Raw genomic sequence first — 9,475 nt, 5'->3', positions numbered from 1 at the left:
AATTACGTGTTGCCACGCGTCCCTTTTTTTATTGGCTAGGAGGTGTCGTGCGGGGTAGCTATTTGAGTACGGGAGGCGTGCAATCAGACCCCTACGCGTGCTCATCGGGAGAGAGCCCTTTGATCGCTACCCGCCGCGCACCTCCCTCCCAACGTCTCCATTAATGGTGCCCGAGCACCTGTTCTACGGCGTGGCTATATGTCTCACTGGACTGAGATTTAAGAGAGAAAAATGAAAATCTGGAAAGAAAGTTTTGCACGGATCTTGATGTAAGATCCGACGGACCTATATAGCATCGACTGCGACTTATAGCAAGCATGATGAATATAAGGACGATGACAATGGATAATAATTGTCTTACATATTTAGACACATAATTAAAAAAGCCACATGCGGCAACGCCCGAAATACACAAGGGCAAAAGAAGGAAGACAACGATCTGGCTCGCTGATCTCTACTTTCTTGATGCGTTGCTGCAGGCCGCGGGAACTAGTCTCCGCGACGAGCGGCGACGAGCTCTTTCTTGTCCTCAAGATGCTGCTTGAGAGCATCCACGGATTCCTCCACCAGCCTTCTGCGCTCGATGCGCAGCTTGTTATTCTCGTCCATAAGTTTCTCGACGATGACGCCGGTCCTCTTCAACAAGGTAGTGGTCTGCTCCTGCTGCTCCGCACTTCCGATGATCTTCGCCCTCAGCAGGTCGCGCTCGGCCCGGAGCTTCGCATTGCTCTCATTTAGTTGCCGGATGATGTCGGTAGACTATTCAAACGAGGCTTGCAGGTCATCCTGCAACCTCACCCACCTGGAGATCTGATCCATCTACCTATGGACGAGGGCACGCATGCGCCTGTAAGAGTCCTTGCCTGCCCGCGAGGCATTTTCCCAGGCCGCCGCAGCAAGGGAGGACATCTCTGCTGCATTCGCGGTGCGGCGGGGCATCTCTTCTGCTTCTGCGGCGCGGCCGGACCAGTCTGCTACATTGACGGCGCGGCGGGTCCTCCGTGCTGCTTCGGCGGCGTGGCGGGACCTCTCTGCTGCTACGGCCGTGCGGCGGTGTAACGCCCACGATGCGGCTATATCTCCCACGTGTCGAGGCACGACTTAGAGGCATAACCGCATAGTGGTTTTGTCGCAAGAAGGGTCATCTTCACACAATCCCATGTAATGAACAAGAATGGGATAAAGAGTTGGCTTACAATCGCCACTTCACACAATACATAAATTATCATTCATACATCATCCAAAATACAATCATATAGACCGACTACGGTCAAAATCCAGATGAAAATAAGACAACCCCAAATGCTAGATCCCCGATCGTCCCAACTGGGCTCCACTACTGATCATCAGGAAAAGACACATAGTAACGACCACGTTCCTCGTCGAACTCCCACTTGAGATCGACCCCATCATCTGCACTGGCATCGTCGGCACCTGCAACTGTTTTGGTAGAATCTGTGAGTCACGGGGACTCAGCAATCTCACACCCGCGAGATCAAGACTATTTAAGCTTGTAGGAAAGGGAGGTGCAAAGAGGTGGAGCTGCAGTGGCAAAAGCATATATGGTGGCTAACTTGCGCAAATGAGAGCGAGAAGAGAAGCAATGGAACGGACGTCATCTAGCAATGACCAAGAAAAGGTCCTGAACACCTACTTACGTCATACATAACACAGACCGTGTTCACTTCCCGGACTCCGCCGAGAAGAGACCATCACGGTTACTCACGCAGTTGATGTATTTTAATTGGGTCAAGTGACAAGTTATCTACAACCGGACATTAACAAATTCCCATCTGCCTCATAACCGCGGGCACAGCTTTCGAAAGATAATACCCTGCAGGGGTGTCCCAACTTAGCCCATCATAAGCTCTCACGGTCAACGAAGGATAAACCTTCTCCCGGAAAGACCCGATCAGTCTCGGAATCCCGGTTTACAAGACATCTCGACAATGGTAAAACAAGACCAGCAAAGCCACCCGAATGTGCCGACAAATCCCGATAGGAGCTGCACATATCTCGTTCTCAGGGCACATCGGATGAGACATCCTACGAGTAAAACCAGACCTCAAGTTTCCAGGAGGGGGCCCCGCAGTCTGCTCAGTTCGGACCAACACTCGAAGGAGCACTGGCCCGGGGGGGTTAAAATAAGATGACCCTCGGGCTCGCGAAAACCCGGGGGAAAAAGGCTTAGGCGGCAAATGGTAAAACCAAAGTTGGGCCTTGCTAGAGGAGTTTTATTCAAGGCGAACTGTCAAGGGGGTCCCATAAATCACCCGACCGTGTAAGGAACGCAAACTCAAGGAACATAATCCCGGTATAACAGTAACTAGGGCGGCAAGAGTGGAACAAAACACCAGGCATAAGGCCGAGCCTTCCACCCTTTACCAAATATATAGATGCATTAATTAAATAAGAGATATTGTGATATCCCAACATATCCATGTTCCGACATGGAACAAACTTCAACTTCACCTGCAACTAGCAACGCTATAAGAGGGGCTGAGCAAAAGCGGTAACATAGCCAAACAACGGTTTGCTAGGAAATGATGGTTAGGGGCTGACATGGCTAAAATGGGAGACATGATATAGCAAGTGATAGGTAGCGAGCATGGCAATAGAGCGAACAACTAGCATAGCAAAGATAGAAGTGATTTCGAGGGGTGGTCATCTTGCCTGCAAGATTCTCAGAGTTGTCGAAAGCTTGATCCTCGTAAGCGAACTCGACAGGTTCCTCGTTCACGAACTCGTCTCCCGGCTCTACCCAAGACAAGACACAAACAAACGGAACCACAATCAACAACGAGAAATGCGCAAGCAACATGATGCAAAACATGTATGATATGCAAGATATGATATGCGATGCATATGCGTGCTCCGGAAGGAAAATGATGAACATGGCAGTAACTTGGCAAACCAAGAATGCCACTGGAAAGATGAGATGATTTCGGTCGAAATCGATATAAAGATCACCAGAAACGGATGCACGGTTTGCAAATGGCAAGCAAAACAAGAATGACACGAATCTGCGATTAACAGCATGATAGCACTTAAAATACAACAAGTAACAATGCTACAGCACCCCAACATAGCAACAAAGCACATGGCAGTAATCTACAGGAGATGCTTAACAAAAGATGAACACTGAGCTACGGCTAGTTCACAACATATCAAGCTCAAACAAGCATGGCAAAAGTGCAAAAGATTACAGGTTCACAGACACGGTGAAAAACTGGACATGGCAGAAAACAGCATCCGGTAGCAATGTTCAGAGTACGAAATCAACATGCTACAGGAACTTAACATAGCAAACAAGGCATGGCAGTGTTCTACTAAATGCACATGACAAAAGTCCCTTACTGACCATAAGCCAAAAAGGCACAGAAGATATGATGGAAAGCATGTAAACATAGCAAGTTTCGTTATCAGGTTCCAGACTTAGCAGAAAACTGAGCATGGCAGAAATAATAATATGTAGGCCTGTTTGTGAGCTTGGTGCACTCACTATAGAGCAATGCACTACAAACCAAGCACACCTACAGCAAAATGGCATGTTTATGAAGCTATCCATGGCAAGAACAATAGTATAGCAAGTATGTATCAACTACAATAAGCTTGGCAAAAATGAATATCATGTTAAGAATCTGCCAGAAATATTTTATAGCCAAAGTAGAGCAAGATTGAGTCATGCTATGTCACTCCATAATTGCAAACAATTGCAGGAATGGAGCAGTTACAACTATATCTGCAAAAAATCCTTACTGAACATCTCCAAAATATGCATGAAACTCTCTGTAGCATCAAGTTTACATGGCAACAAAATTACAGCAGACAAGGACTTAGAGAAATCACTAAGTCCCTGAAATCAGAAATATTACGGGGCCTACTTTGCATGCTTGTGCTAGTCACCACAGAGATCACAAAAATACATAGACTACACCACTGGAAATATGGCATGGCATACTTCAAAACACATGTAGAGCTCATGCTAAAACGATGCACAGAATAAATGATACAAAAATGACAAATCTCCAAGTTCTGCTAAGAACCAGAGAATAACAGCAACTAGCCCTCTTCCAACAGAGATTTGGGCATCAAGATGACCTCTAATGAACATGGTGCAATTGAATAAAATGAAGAGCATCACGGGACGAACAATTTGACATATTACACGCGCGAATCGGAGCTAAATGCAAGAAGTTATGGAATCGGGAACAGGAGCACTTGCTGATGAAATCTGAGGACTTAGAGAATTTCGGGGTCGCGAGAAAAGTCAATGGGGGAATCTACCAGACCGGATCGAGCCGTTCTCAGGCTCGTGCTCGTCGGCCGGAGGAGGAGAAGTGGCCGGCGGTGGCGGCCGACACCGGAGGAGGAGGGGGCCCGGAGGGCGGCGGTCGCCGGCAGGGGCGGCGGCACCGGCGGGCCCGCGGGCGGCGGCCGGAGGTCCAAGGCGCGGCTGCGGCGGGACGGCAGCACGGCTGCCGGCGGCGGAGGCGCGCGGAGGCAGGCGCGAGGCAGCGGCGGATCGGGTCGGGCGGGCCGGCGGCGTGGGGAGAGGGAGGAGGCGACGTGGCGCGCTGTGATTCGCCGGGGCGCGGCGGCGGACGTGTCCGGCGGGGTACGGACGCGTCCGGCGGCGCGGAGGGATTTTTCTAGGGTTGGACTGAGAATGTATTTCGGGATGCCCACATATTTATAGGTAGAGGGAGCTAGGAGGCTCCAAATGAGGTGCGGTTTTCGCCCACACGATCATGATCGAACGACCTAGAGCATGGAAGAGAGTTTGGTGGGTTTTGGGCTGGTTTTAGAGGGGGTTTTAGCTGGACACTCAAATGGACTTTGCGGATGCCCGGTTAACCGTTGGAGTACCAAACGACCTCCGAATGGAACGGAACTTGACCGGTAGTCTCCGGGTGGTATATTAAGGCCACTTGACAAGCCTCGGTCCATTCCGAGAAATTTTGACACACGCAGACGAAAGAAAACTAGAGGGGTGCACCGGAGGAGATAGGAGCGCCGGATTGGAAAACGGACAACGGGGAAAATGCTCAGATGCATGAGACGAACACGTATGCGAATGCAATGCACATGATGACATGATATGAAAGTGCATGACATGACAAAATACAAAATGAAAGACAAAACCCGACAACGGAGGGAAAAACATATCACATAGCCGGAAACGGCAAGAGTTGGAGTTACAAATATGGCAAGTTACATGCGGGGTGTTACAGGCGGGACATGTTGGCTGCTATCGCGGCGAGGCGGGACATCTCTCGTGCTCCCGCTTTGTAACAGCCTGGTTTTTGGCCCTTTTCTTTTTCTTTTTGATTTATTGGGTTTTGCTCTGTTTTCCTTTTTGGAGTGGTTCTGTGGCCTTGCCACCGGGGAAATCATCCTCATTTCCCCTCCCAAGTGGCTCATCATTCTCAAAACCTTTCCAAGATCATGTCACTTCACTCCTTGACCAAACCCTAAAATATTTTTCTAGGAAATATTCCTTTTTCTATTAAAGGAATAATCCTATCCGCCCTAGGTTGTGAAGTGATGTCTACTACGCAACCTTCTTCTTGTAGACGTTGTAGGGCCTCCAAGTGCAGAGGTTTGTAGGACAGTAGAAAATTTCCCTCAAGTGGATGACCTAAGGTTTATCAATCCGTGGGAGGCGTAGGTTGAAGATGGTCTCTCTCAAGCAACCCTGCAACCAAATAACATAGAGTCTCTTGTGTCCCCAACACACCCAATACAATGGTAAATTGTATAGGTGCACTAGTTCCGCGAAGAGATGGTGATACAAGTGCAATATGGATGGTAGATATAGGTTTTTGTAATCTGAAAATATAAAAACAGCAAGGTAACTAATGATAAAAGAGAGCGTAAACGGTATTGCAATGCTAGGAAACAAGGCTTAGGGTTCATACTTTCACTAGTGCAAGTTCTCTCAACAATAATAACATAATTGGATCATATAACTATCCCTCAACATGCAACAAAGAGTCACTCCAAAGTTACTAATAGCGGAGAACAAACGAAGAGATTATGGTAGGGTACAAAACCACCTCAAAGTTATTCTTTCTGATCGATCTATTCAAGAGTTCGTACTAGAATAACACCTTAAGACACATATCAACCAAAACCCTAATGTCACCTAGATACTCCAATGTCACCTCAAGTATCCGTGGGTATGATTCTACGATATGCATCACACAATCTCAGATTCATCTATTCAAACCAACACAAAGTACTTCAAAGAGTGCCCCAAAGTTTCTACCGGAGAGTCAAGACGAAAACGTGTGCCAACCCCTATGCATAGGTTCATGGGCGGAACCCGCAAGTTGATCACCAAAACATACATCAAGTGAATCACGTGATATCCCATTGTCACCACAGATACGCACGGCAAGACATACATCAAGTGTTCTCAAATCCTTAAAGACTCAATCCGACAAGACAACTTCAAGGGGAAAACTCGATTCATCACAAGAGAGTAGAGGGGGAGAAACATCATAAGATCCAACTATAATAGCAAAGCTCGCGATACATCAAGATCGTGCCAAATCAAGAACACGAGAGAGAGAGAGAGAGATCAAACACATAGCTACCGGTACATACCCTCAGCCTCGAGGGTGAACTACTCCCTCCTTGTCATGGAGAGCGCCGAGATGATGAAGATGGCCACCGGTGAGGGATCCCCCTCCGACAGGGTGCCGGAACAGGGTCCCGATTGGTTTTTGGTGGCTACAGAGGCTTGCGGCGGCGGAACTCCCGATCTATTCTGTTCCCCGAAGGTTTTAGGGTATATGGATATATATATATAGGCGGAAGAAATACGTCAGGGGAGCCACGAGGAGCCCACGAGGGTGGAGGGCGCGCCCAGGGGGTGGGCGCGCCCCCCTGCCTCGTGCCCTCCTCGTTGATTCCCTGACGTGCACTCCAAGTCCCCTGGATTGCTTCCGTTCCAAAAATAACTTTCCCGAAGGTTTCATTCCGTTTGGACTCCGTTTGATATTCCTTTTCTGCGAAACACTGAAACAAGGGAAAAACAGAAACTGGCACTAGGCTCTGGGTTAATAGGTTAGTCCCAAAAATAATATAAAAGTGCATAGTAAAGCCCATTAAACATCCAAGATGGATAATATAATAACATGAATACTTCATAAATTATAGATACGTTTGAGACGTATCATGAAGCAACCTATATTTCTGTCCATCCAAAAATTCCCAAATAATTCTCATAATTCCTTTGGGTCATATGTTGCTCAAATATGCCCAAACTTTCCTATCCTATCCCAAGAATAATTCCCCAATAATTATTCTTCATTTCGGTCCAGAGTGGCACTTTGTGAAGGAAGTGTCATTTATCTTATCTTGTTTGCTCCCAAATTTGTTGGGCATTCTTTTATGTCCAAATAACTGCCACATGCCAAAATTCAACTTTATTTGCCTAGCCAATCTTCCTCAGTGATTTTTCAAAGTTTCTGTCAAACACAAGCCAGTGTGAAGGAAGTGCTAGCTAGGAGTACCCAAATGAGTTGAAATTTTGCATGCCTCTTCATGTGCTCATATAATTAGCCTCCTTCAAATTTCAGCTCCATCCCTTGATCTATGTGAGCACAGGACCAAATCTTTGATTCTGGCAATATTTTCAGGTTGTGAAGCAAGTGCATTTTATATTGCTTCATTAATTCTGAGAAAATACCAGGTTGTTCTCCTACCCAAATAACCTCTCTCCACCAAATTTGGCACCGTTTCACTTAGCCAATATTTCTCCAAAATTATTGCAAGTTTCTGGTCAGTAAGGATGTTTGTGAAGCAAGTACCATTTTGGTGAATCCAATTGGTATGAAACTTATACAACATCTTTATATGATCAAATCATCATCCTATGCCAAATTTGAGCTCAAGTTGATGCTCCATGTGAGTGCACCTTCCTGATCTAGTTTCTGGACTATAATGTGAGTTACAAAGCAACTATATTAGTTTGTGCTTCATTATGCTCGAAAACCTCCAGGATTATAGTCCTTCCTAAGCTAATCACCCCAGACAAACCTGTTGGACCCAACCAAGTTACTGTGGATCAACAGTACACGTTCAAGTTTACTGCAGTAAACTTCAGAGGTTACTTACCATTTAACCAAAGCGTTTTAACCAAGCTACCACTGTAGTTGCAACCTCCCCAGGAAGGACTAACCCCCAGGCATCGCTTGGCATGGCTTGTGGCACTGTGTGCACCAGTGCACGCGGTGACCACCGTTTTGGCACGCCCTGGCTGCGTCCAGAACGTCTTCTTGCTCGGGCCCCTCCTCTGCTCGGCGTCTCAGCGAGCACGGGCCTGTCTACCGTGTTCCCCGCGTCGTCGCCGTCCTCCTGGAGTCATCTCCCCCTCCGTAAGCCCTCCGTCAGCTCTCGTCGCCGCGCGCCCACGGACGTGATGTGGCCGACCGAGCATTCAAGGCGTTTGGTTTCTTTCTCCTCTGCGCCCTCGGCCCCTCCTGCCCTGTGCACCTCTGTAGCTCGTCCGCACCCCCCTCGTCGCATTCCCGCGCCTCCCCGTGATCAATGAGCGTCGCCAAAGGTTTGGCTGAGCTCGAGCGGCGGCAACCGGCTCGGTACCTCGCCCCGCGCCTATTTAAGCAGCCCCGAACCGCCTCTCTCCTCATCCACGACCTCACCCTCCTCCTAGACCCCGCCCCAGCCTCTCAAACGAGCTCCAGAAGCCCTCTTCGCCTCTGTTGGCTGCCATGGCCGCCGCCCCTGCCCTCCTAAATCCGAGCAAGGCCGAGCCCCATTCTCTTTTCCACCACCACCAGTAGCCTCCCCAAGTCCCCTGGAGCCGCCCCAACGCTTCTCCTCCTCCTCTGGTGGATGTTGGCCGCGAGCCCCGTCGGTGCCCGTCGCCACCGTCCGCCATGTCCTCGCTCCCTCTTGCCTCGGTCCTCCCCGGAGCCCGTGCTCTCCGCAGACAGGTGCGGCTACTCCTGCTGAGCTCGCCCATAGGTCGAGTGAGGCGGGGGATGGTCGGAGCCGGCCGGACGAGCCCCCGCGCCGGCGACCTCCCTCTGCTCCGCGGGCGCGTCGGGAGAGAAGAAGGAGAGGCCAGGAGGAGGGCGTTGACCTCGCGTGGGTCTTGCGGGCCCCATAGGTCAGCCTCTAGACGTTGACCCCGCCCCGCCACGTCAGATAAGTGGAGACAAACTCCCAGGCATTCCGTTTTCTTCTTCTAAAAGCGTATTCTGCTTCTACTTCAGCGAAAGTACACTTTCCTTTACCGAAGGCGTATTTTCTCTCTGTTACAGCGAGGAATACGTTTTCTAGAAGAGAAGGCGTATTTTCTGGAGTGCGCTTTCATTTTTTCCGGCTAAAGGCCTATTTGTGATGATTTTATTTACAAATGGGTCCCTGGCAGAAAAACTATCCTATCTTTTTACCTGTAGCTCCAAATCAGGTGAATCCAAAGCCCACTTCTTCGTTTCGT

The sequence above is a fragment of the Aegilops tauschii genome, chromosome 7 (assembly GCF_002575655.3).
Source record: "Aegilops tauschii subsp. strangulata cultivar AL8/78 chromosome 7, Aet v6.0, whole genome shotgun sequence".
Classification (NCBI taxonomy): Eukaryota; Viridiplantae; Streptophyta; class Magnoliopsida; order Poales; family Poaceae; genus Aegilops; species Aegilops tauschii.
The sequence above is the reverse complement of the archived record's forward strand: the minus strand, read 5'-3'. Positions refer to the sequence as shown.